The sequence below is a fragment of the Symphodus melops genome, assembly GCF_947650265.1.
Source record: "Symphodus melops genome assembly, chromosome: 14".
NCBI lineage: Eukaryota > Metazoa > Chordata > Actinopteri > Labriformes > Labridae > Symphodus > Symphodus melops.
This window is the reverse complement of record NC_136704.1, coordinates 21,856,135-21,864,087: the sequence shown is the minus strand read 5'-3', so window position 1 is coordinate 21,864,087 and position 7,953 is coordinate 21,856,135.

Below are 7,953 nucleotides of genomic sequence, written 5' to 3'. Positions count from 1 at the left end.
GCACAGTGGAAACTCTGTTTGGTTGTCAAATGTAACGACATGTTTGAACATTCAGTGCAGCACAAACTTGAGCTTGCTATTTATTTTAAACCCCGTGTCAAGAGGGACGCATGTTTATGTTCCAAACACTTGGAGGGATGATTCAGTGCGATCTACTCATGAGTTTGGATTTAGATACTTTGTCAGACTTCCCCTGATTTTCCATTAGTCATGTCCCGGAGTCAGGAGGGATACTCATTTTGTCCGTTTCCTTCCTTCTATGTTCAGGCCTCTTGTGGAGGGTGAAGAGTTTTTCATCCCCGGAGAGGAAGTCGAACTGTCTTAACCAAGCCAGCAGCTCTGACCGTGGATTGTATAAACATACCATATCCACTGTAACATCGCCCATTGGTGGGGAAGTTTTGAAGCCTTGGCATGGGCATTATAGTGGTTGCTATGTTGCTGTTTTTTTGGGGCTTGAAGTGACCATATTTGGAGAAAGGAGCGAGGGGTTGGATCAGTTTCCAAAGCCGTTTCATTGGCTGACTGATGGGATACACGATGACGGTATTTCCCAAAGAACTCTGTTGTCCATTTGTGATGAGTGTCCTTTAAGTCACCCTGTTCAAACTGGGTGACTTAAAGGAGCACGAGCTTGTCCTCATGATGACCCACCGACTTCTCTGCATGTAAAAGCCAATATTTATCCTGTCTCAAATGGAGGCCACCAGGAAAACCTCGTGTACCTATTAATGCTCACATTATTCTTCACAAAAAAACACTTTTGATTCGCTTCAAAAAATGTCCAAAAGGCAACGAAACCAAGAACCCAGCTGAACAGACTTTATCAGCTAAGTTAATGGCAGCATTTCTGTGTCCCTGAAAGCCGCCAGACAATCTAACAATATGCCCAATTATGTGTTAATTATCGTTTTATCATTCATAACATTAATAACCTTTATACTGTCGTCGACTATTGTAAACATAATTAATACTAAATCTATAGAGACCAAAACCATTCTTCATACCAGGATGGAAATATGTTGAATTCTGCTGTAAAGTTTTTCAACATGAGGTCTAACAAGGATTACGTCGCTTTCAGTGCCAGCCTGCAGTGTCATCTTGAAGTGCAGTTTTTGACACTTCCACATTGGCTTCCTGTTTTAGTCCCAGAAGTTGTGTCTTGGCCTTGACACACACAAACATGTCGCAATGATTAAAAAAAAACAAAAAAACCTGTTTGCACTCTCTCACCGGCTATCATCATGCCAGACTGGATGGGTGACAAAGTGAAATGAAAGTCTTGATTAACATCTTTGGAGACAGATCTGTTCTATTGACTGCCGCTCGTGCAGTCCGACATGCTTACATGCAGTCTTCACAGCCAATAGCTTTAAACATGTCTACCTCTTTTTGAGAATATCTAAGTTCTGACGAACAATCGTTGCGACACCAGGACTGGATTTTAACTGGTTATTTGGTGATCTAGCTTGCCTCAGCTCCCAGCTATAATTTCATTGTTTACACGGGCCATGCATTCCTTTGTACTCCTTTTTTAGGCTCAGCTGAGGTGCTGACAGCCCGTCTCTACTATACTGCCGGGATCCTCTGCAGTCTCTTCCAGTCATTACTCAGCTCAGAAATATGAGATAAAATGCCCCAGGAGCTCTGAAGCTCTCTGGGAGCTTACCCCGTTCTCTGCATTTCCTATTATGATATCGCACCCTCACCTCTATGCTGCTGTTGTTTACCTTTCGCACGGTGAATGCACCCACTTTGTTCTTTCTTCTCCCCACTGTCTCACTGTTTTTGCACTTCACATCTGCTGTTTCCTGATGTCATATAACGAGAGAGGATTCAAACAAGTCTGGTAGAGTTTGAGGATTTTTTTTTTGGTCATCCAGCCTCTGATTCAAAAGGACGAGGGGCTTTAGCTGGAGCAGGCATGCTAAGATGCTGCCAGTGAGTGTGGATGCAATCAAGTGTCTCATCTGTCCTCCCAACGGCCCCCACTGACCTCACATCACAGCCCCCGACAACTTGTGCAGTTTGGGTCATTCGATCAAGAACTACAAAGCAGATTTGCCTGAATTTATTTTGCTTTCTTGAACAGGTTAAGTTCTGTACTTAAAGAATGACATTTTGTTAACAAGCTAATCTCATGATTTACAGGAAAAGAAGGGATGGACTTTCTCACAGCAGGGAGGAATAAAACTGAAACTGTAACAGAGAAAACGACTGGTAATAGTCTATGGTGCACTAATTTTAAAGCTGACTTTAACAGGCTTCGATGTGATACTGATATAGCCAGCTTGCTCTGTTTTTTTTTGTGTCTGTTCTTGTAGCTGTGTGAAAGACAATGTGTTTGTGCATTGAAGCTAAAAATGAGTCGGCTACTTAAACATTAACGCAACTCACAAATTAAAGATGCAAGACAAACTCAAGAGGTGTGAAAGTGGATCGCAGGCATTAAAGGACATTTGCTTCAGCAGTGGTGTGCAGATCGTGTGAGGATAATTACAAGGATAATCACGATTACAACGGCGGTCACAGAAAATATCACTCTCTCTGTTGAACCTCACACAAGGGCTGATCAGGTCAAACAAGGTCAAACCACGCTGGACTGAATTGTGAATTCAAATGGACCAATGCTCTCTCTCTCTCTCTCTCTCTCTCAAGTATTGACAAATTTGACGACCTTTGTCCCGAGTACGAGTAAAGCATCAAAACCTTTGTTCCTACATTTCCCAGAATACAACAACAGGAAAGCCTCCCTGATTGTTCATTAACCTCTGTGTCTTTAAACTTGCTTAATCAAATTTCTTTCTCCTGGTATTCAGACACTTTATTGAAAAATGTGTATTTTTCAAATAATATAGAGATCGTCTGAGGACTTTGATTTTAAGGAAACTCAGAGTCTCTGGCTTACAGTGTGATATGTAGGCCAGCAGTTCTGCACAGCCAAGCATATGTTGTTCAGTAATCTGGTTAAAATCTCGTCCCTATACAGCGAAAACAGCCTCCACTTGCAAGTTAGAAAATGCCGACATGGATAAAAGTCTTTTGTTTGTTTGTTTTTGTTGATTCGTATATTTTCCTGCAGCTGCTCCTTCTTCTACCACATTGCATATTGCAGTGTCAGTAGTAGGTGTCTGTGTGTGCACATGAATGACTTATGTGCTTTCAACAGATGGCCTTTTGCTCTGAGCCCTCTGGAGGAATCTCTCCTCCTTCTTGAGGCTGTTATCTCACTACACATCTGCTGCTCTGATTCCCCGCTAAAAGAAGCCCCGACTCTCCCCACCCGGACCGGGGCAAACCAACACGTCAGCTCTGCAGGTCAAAAGGTTTTTAGCCGTACAGATTGCTGCTGGATTAGTTGCGCAGTGCCATGAGGAATCAGTAATGTTACACACTGACGTGGTTGTTTTTATTGTTCTGGCCCCTTTTGTTCATGTGGCAGACAGCTCCCTTTTTTTTCCGGCCTCGTTTTCCCCCCAAACCACTACGACCAGTAATCATCTCCTCCCCTCTTACAGCCGCCTGTTATCAAAGCCCCTTGTGTGTCGTCCCTCCAGGCCGTGCTCTTTGGACTTTATGAGTGAAGAGACGGCAGAGATCAAACATGGTGGCTCTGTTGGGAGCTCAGCTCTTTGCCTCTGCCTGTTTGATGTATGACACGTCATTACCTCAGTCTGTCTGGTTCGACCACTTTTTGTACCTTGTTTTTCAAACTGTCAGTGTTTCCTTCAGGACTCTCTATTTTGGGAAATCAATCCCACAAAGTTTATTCAAATAAGAACGAGTTGCTTTGTAATGGGTATTTGTGTGTGTCACATGTTTAGGATATTGTGGAGAACAAATACTTCTCCAAGCATGATAAGGTTGAGACTGTCTTAGCTCATTTAACATGTAAATAAAGAAGAAGCACACTTTGCTTATTAGCCTGGTTAAACTAGCATTTCCTGTAGACATCAATAGTGAAGTATTTTTATTTTCTTATTAAATTGTAGTACTTTCTTATTATTCCTAGTTTCTTAATAAAGCTGAATTTAACATTATTAGAATATAATTCGCAGGCTAGAAAACTGAAAAAACAAAAACACAACTAGCTTCTTCGTTTGGCTGCTAACTAGCAAGAAGCTTGTTTGATAACTAAACTCGCTTTTCTTTTTTTTCTTTTTGATATGAGTTTCTTTTATATGATACCATATTCGACCAAAATTCGTGTTTTGACCATTGAATGTTTAAGTCCACTAAAATAACTTTGTAGCTACATTAGTTAGCTTAAATCTTACCCGTAAATGTTAGCTGTACTTTCAATCCCTAATTTTGGTAACAGAAGATTTTAGCAACGGTTGTGCTTCAAACATACTCATAGATCTCTAATGTCACATCTTAGAATTTCTTTGTAATAATACATATTTCCTGTGTTGTTGCTTGTGCAGTTAGATGTTAGCGTTAGCTTACACTTCGAAGCATGTAGGCTAAAGGGAAAATCTCTAGAATTTGTTTGATGTGTTTAAGCATATTTTGCATGTCCATAGCAAAGATTGACTTCTTATACTAAATGAACAAAAATCTGGCCACGCTTTGATAAATGTGTTTGTTAGATTTATCAAGCTAGCTAACTTGAAATGTGGTAACCTTCAGTTTTCAAAGCTTAAAATATGGCTGCTTCAGGAAGTGTTGCATCATCTCAAATCTGAAGAGATAAGGAGGCATCAGGAATGAAAGCTGGGGAGAGAGTTGTCTTACCCTCCTCCATTAGCCCAAATCCACCACAAACCTGACCTGGATGCTTGGCTATAGGGTGGATGCAAACGTTATGTTATGCTACGTTACCTCTAATAATACTGACTGTGTTCCTTTTTCCATCTTTTTCCCCCCTTCCTCTCTGTTTCCGTCTTCTGTGCACAGGCCCAAGACAAGAGAAAAGCTCTGGAGGAGACCAAAGCCTACACCACCCAATCCCTGGCCAGCGTGGCCTACCAGATCAATGCCTTAGCCAACAATGTGCTCCAGCTGCTGGACATCCAGGCCTCGCAGCTGCGACGCATGGAGTCCTCCATCAACCACATCTCCCAGGTCAGAATACACACAAAAACACACACACATGCACACATATTTACACAAACCACAGAGCGTACAGCTGTGAAGAATGGTCGCCCACATTTCCCACTTCTCCTCTTACTTTCACACAGACTCGGTTATTTTCAAACACAGTACGAGGCCTTCAGTGGAATCCATGGTTCCCTTTTTTGGGGGGTTTCAGTCTTGTCTTTTTGTCTGACTGAATGTGTGTTCAGCTTAATGACTGCTGCTCTGTTTGTCCTTCTTTTATGCTGCTGTCGTTTTCAGAGTTTCACAAATACTGGAGGACATTTAGCGTGGTCGGTCTTTAGTTTTTAATCCTGCGTTTTATTGCTTTGCAATGAAGAGAAGCACAGAAACACATGAAGTCGTGTTATTAAAGGTCTGTCAGTGAACTCGTTATATTGAGATTATATGTTGAAATACGATGTATTAAACAAACGTGGAATATCTGTAACAGTCTCATGGTGGAATCCAAACATTTAAACTAGAATTTGATAAATAAAGAGATATTAGTTTGTTTTTCAAAACAGTGTGGAGGGGAAAGTTTCCTATTTTCTTTCCCATGTCTTTTATCTGTATTTTCCTTCGTGTTCAGAGTGCCAGAAATTCCTTCAGGAAACACTGAAGGTCAGATTTTTAGTCTAATGGAAGAAAAGATGACTTGCAAGACTCCAGGGCTTCAGAGAGAGAGAGAGAGAGAGAGAGAGAGAGAGAGAGACGGTATCCAGCAAATCAGAGGGGAGTCGGAAGGGAAATTGAAGATGGATGGTGACGAGCGAAGAGAGGCAAAAAGGCGTTTTTGTACACTCTTTCAGGTTTTGAGTCAATATCCTGACAGACAGCGTTCAGCCGACAGCAAGGTCACAGTGACAGTGTGTCCTGCCAGTCGCTATGACAACCCTCTGAGCCACATTAGGAAAGCATAATGAAACAATGTAAGACTGGACTTTGTTTCTAAAGTGTCACATCTTATCAGTGATTGACATCTTTGTCTACTACAAGTTTTGATAACTCTGTCTTTTCTTGGAGGACTGTTGCTCTGTACATGCGTCACGCACACGAACCACTGGGCTACCAGCGTCTCATGTTGTGCACTTTTTGGACCAGATTGTGTCAGGTTAGTTCAGCGTTGGATCGGAAAAGAAGCGTCTCCCTTCTTCTTCTTCCTCTTCTTTTTTTTTTTTTTTTTTTTTTTCTCCAATGCAAGAAATGCAGAAGTGGAGCAAAAGTTCAAACTCATTACATTCGCTTCCAGCTGATAACCAAGTATCACTTTCATCTTTCTCTCCTTGTCCCTGAGATATCTGCATGATTTAGCAGCTTTACCTTCTTAACTGGAAGACTAGAAGAGTCTGAATGCCTAATGGTTCCTGCACACACACACACACACACACACAGTCTTTATCGCCTTCTACTTGTTTTTCTTGATGGATTAAAAGGACGAGAGGTCCCGCTGTAATGAAGCGTATCTCTGTTTTAATAACAAAGAGGTCGGGCTGTGAGTCCTGCAGGCTGTGGGTGTTTTTTTTCTATCTCTCTCCACTGTCCCGTTCAGAGGTGGATCATTATCGCGCTGCCCCCACTCACCCGTCGTGGATCGGAGGATTTGCCCTTGAGGCAGGTGTTGAATTCTGCTGCATGTGTGATGAAGAGGAAAGCATCGATTTAAACTTTATAAAGAAGTCTTCAGAGCTGTTTTTCATGAAAGGGGACAGGACATCCACAGACTAAAAGTGCGCGATGAGACTTTTTTGTCTCGCTATTTTGCCTGCAGTCAGGTGTGGGTGAGTTGCTGGTGTGGTTACGTGACAGTCTGTCACTGAAACTTTCTGGCGACCCTTCAACCAGTTTACTAATATTATTGCCTTTTTTCAGTCAGCTTGTGGTGAGACGCTTCTCTGGCGTCAGAGACGCTTCCTCTGGGTTGCCCACGGTTACAGCGCGTTCGCTCTGGTCAGGGTGTGTCTGCACAGTGGTGGCATCTCTCAGACTGAAACCCGATGCCTCTCACTGAGTTGGATACCAAACGCATCACACTACATTTCCCCATTTTTTTATTTTTTTATTTTTCTCGATCAATAAGGAATTCTGTAAACTGTAAAATGTCTGAGCATCTAAGAAGAAATAAAAGTCTGGAAGGTCAAGGATGTACTGTAAACACACTTTGAGTGAGAAGACTAGAAAAGTGCAATAAATGCAAAAAAAGTCTGTTTACCATTGGATGAAATCACTTTATGGACAAATCCTTCGTCTCAAATCAAGATGCAGAACTCCTCGATTGTTTCAATAGATCCAACCCAAAGTTCCTATTATATGTAAGTCTTTGAATGTTACATACAGGAGTTGAATTCTCTGGATTGTAAACAACATGTGGTGTGCTGAAGGGGGTTCAGTTTATTGTCTCTGTGATCGGCTCGTTGTTATTCAGAGGCCGTGTTGTGACTCGACAAGAGCGGAACCTGTTTGTGATTCTGTGTGAGCGGAGACACGTGCACAAATGTTTGTGTTTTGTGTTGACGGTGCGTCTTGTTTGTGTGGCCGCTCACGACGAGCCGGCGTCTCCTCCGCAGCACCGGGTGCTAGAGAAGGGGCTTGTGGGAAAACGGGGGCGGCTCGCGGGGCTTCCACCTTGTGCTGCGAGTGTGAAGTGGCTGCTAAGAGGCTGCGAAACAGGGAGCGCTTTGTCTCGTCCCGCCGTGGAAGGAAGCGGCTCACATTGAGAAACCTCTCTCTGTTACACTCAGAAGAGAGAGAGAGAGAGAGAAGAAGGTGTAGGGGGTTTGTCTGTTGTGATGAATGATGATGATGATGATGATGTTTTATCTTCCCCAGCACAGATCTGAACTTTCACAGAGAGATTTCTCCTCAAATCTGATC